The following is a 3,542-nucleotide window of genomic DNA, read 5'->3' as shown; positions in this document are numbered from 1 at the left end:
CGACAGTTGGGGGCGATCAGGTGGGCAGGGGAGGCATGTAGGGGTGATCAGACCAGAATGGGGGGAAGTTTGGGGCAATCAGGCCAGCAGGCAGAGTGGTTAGGGGAGATCAGGCAGGCAGGCAGGTGAGCGGTTAGGAGCCAGTGGTCTCGGATTGCGAGAGGGATGTCCGACTGCCGGTTTAGGCCTGATCCCACAGGGAGTCTTCAGTTAGAGAGGGTGCAGGCTGGGCTTAGGGAACCCCCTTCATGCATGAATTTCATGCACCGGGCCACTAGTATTATATATAAGAAATATATACATATATTTCATATACTCTGTCACAGTTTACCTAAGCTCTCTCTTTCTCAATTTCTTTTCCCCTTCCCCGTTGGAGGTAAAATTCTAAGCATGACAACAGGAGGCCATGTGCTATTGTTGGTACCAGAATAGTCATGCTTTTCAGTAACACTTAACCCTTCTCCTGAAGTTGTGTGGGTTAGAGTAGTTGCCAACTAGCATTTGGGATGGTGTGAAGAGGAGATGAGAAGACCAACTCTATTTCCCTTGTGCCAACAGTAAGAAAAATATCATTCTCCTGGGAGTTGAGTAATGAAGAAGGAGGTTCATGTCATGAGTATTTACCATTTTGAATAATCATAAATCAAACATGAGATTTGTTTTACTTTTCTGGAAAAACAATAAAACCATTTAAGATATTTTGAGTGTTAAACTTTTTTTCAAAGACTTTTTTCTAGAGAAACTTTAGGTCCACAGTAAAATTGAGAGGAAGGGACAGAGGTATCCCATATATTCTCTGCCCACACACATGCATAGTCTCCCCCATTATCAACTTATCCCACCATAGGGATACATGCATTTAAATTATTGAATATATAGAGACACCATTATCACCCAAAGTGTATAGTTTATATTAGGGTTTATTTTGGTTGTACATTCTATGGGTTTGGACAAATGTATAATGACATTTATCAACCATTATAGTGTCAAATAGAGAATTTTAACTAGCCTGAAAATTCTCTGCACTCTGCCTATTCATTTCTCCTTCCCATAACCCCCAGCAACCAGTCTCCATAGTTTTCCTTTTACCAGAATGTCATATGACTGGAATCATATAGTATGTAGCCTTTTCATATTGGCTTCTTAGTAATATAAACTTAAGTTCCCTACTTTCTGGATGTACCACAATTTATCCATTCACCTACTGAAAGATATTTTGGTTGCTTCCAAGTTTTGGCAATTATGAATAAAGCTGCTATAAGCACCCATGTGCAGACTTTTGAGTGAACACAAGTTTTCAGCTCCTCTGGGTATATACCAAGAGTGAAAATGGATCATATAGTAAGAGTATACTTAGTCATGCAACTAACCACCAAACTGTCTTCCAAAATAGCTATACAATTTTTCATTGTACAGTGATGAATGGGAATTCCTGTTGTGCCACATCATTGCCAGCGTTTGGTGTTGTCAGTGTCTGAAATTTGACCATTCTAATAGGTTTCTAGTGGTATCTCATTGTTGTTTTAGTTTGCATTAGACAAATAGATTAATGACACAGAAAAGAGAGCCCTGAAATAGACTTATAAAAATATAGTCAACTGATGTTTGACAAAGGAGTAAAAACAATACCATGGAGAAAAGATAGCTTTTTCAACAAGTGGTGTTGGAACAACTGCACATCCACATGCAATATAAGGAATCTAGACACAAACCTTACACCCTTCACTAAAAATAACTCAAAATGGATCATAGACCTAAATGTTAAATGCAAAATTAAAGCCCCAGAAGATAGCAAATCTAGATGGCCTTAGGTTTGGTGGTAACTTTTTAGATATGATACCAAAAGCATGATCCATATAAGAATTGATAAGCTTTATTAAAATTAAAAATTTCTGCTCAGCAAAAACATTGTCAGGAGGATGAAAAAACAAGCCACAAAGAGGGACAAAATATTGGCAGAAGACATATTTGAAAAAGGGCTGTTGTCCAAAATATACAAAGTACTCTTAAAAATCAAGCATAAGACAAACCTATTAAAAAATGAACCAAAGATCTTAACAGATACCTCACCAAAGAAGATATACAGATGGCAAATAAGTACTTGAAAAGATGTTTCACAACATATATCATCAAATGTGAAACCTTTTTTTACAACAATAACAACAACAAAAAGAGAGTACTGTGTTACTCAATTTTCAAAAACAGGTTGAGATGACTGTTAGATTTCTTAATAATGATTGTAACAAATATTATGTCTTAAGTTTTAAAGTTAATCTGTTAGACATTTATTTTACCTGTAAAATGCCTAAGATGTATTCTCATTCAGAGAGAATATATAAAGTTTTGGTATTAGTTGAGTTAATTAAGGAAATTGGTGAGGTCACAGAAGGTTAATTATCACAGTTTTTGAGCATGCATAATCTCCCATGATGAACAGTTTATAATTTTAAATAAAAATTTTCTTCACCAAATATTTTTATCAAATATATTTAATTATAATAAATATAATTGCAAGTATATAAACCTACTGCCTTTGGAACTATTAGAATAAAAATTTTAATAATATAGAAAAGGTTACCTGTCCCTTTTAGTAAACTAATTGACATATAGAATCCATTGCTATGGGGTTTTTTTTTGATGGCTAGACATAGGTAAGTACAAATTTACACAAATATTGCGTAAGTGATGATATGTAAATATTTAGCAACCTTTTCTGTTGTCTATTTAAACATAAGCTAGTAATTACTCCACCTTCCATTCTCAAAAGCACTTGTGTCAACAGCTTATCAGACTCTCAAGTTTCCTGCTTTGAAAAAAAAAAAAAGACTTTCAGACTCAGGCTTTAACTTTAAATTTAATCAGGGCTAACTCAAAGATATTTTAAGGTTTACAATATTTCATTTTTGCAGAAATATGAAATTTCATCAGAACTATAAAATGACAGAAATTTTAGAGGCTGTCTAGCCCAAATCTCTTAATTTTGCAGATAGGAAAAACAATACTGGAAAATGTGAAAATCTGCCCAAAATCACAGTGCAAATTAGCACCAAAATTAGACTCAGGAATCCAGGGCTCTCCTAATTCCTAGTCCTCTGCCTTGTAACCTGCTTAGACTTCTTTTAAAGTCAAGTTTCATTAAGTAAAATAGAACTAAGTAGGCTAGGCACCTATTATTTTCATCAGAATATATTAGACTCATTAGTTGCTAGATTTCTTAAAGTGATATTAGCACTGTCCTTAAAGGGAATACAATCTACTTATATAAAAACCCTGGGTGTAACATCATGGCCAAAACCGCGACCAACCGGAAGGAAGTCAGTCCTGCAGGGGTCGTCTTGGAAACAGCTGCGCCCTCCCCCAGCTGTTTCCTGGAGGGTGAGGTTTCAGGCAGGAACCCGCCCTTGGAGCAGAGCATGGAAGTGAAATGATTTGTAACGGATCTATTATTGAACTACCTTTGGAAATACTATATCTATAGATCAGTGGTTCTCAACCTTGGCTGCACATTAGAATCACCTGGGAATCTTTTTAAAATCCTGATT

The sequence above is a fragment of the Myotis brandtii genome, unplaced genomic scaffold (genome assembly GCF_000412655.1).
Source record: "Myotis brandtii unplaced genomic scaffold, ASM41265v1 scaffold4, whole genome shotgun sequence".
Taxonomy (NCBI): Eukaryota; Metazoa; Chordata; class Mammalia; order Chiroptera; family Vespertilionidae; genus Myotis; species Myotis brandtii.
Note: the sequence above shows the minus strand (reverse complement) of the source record.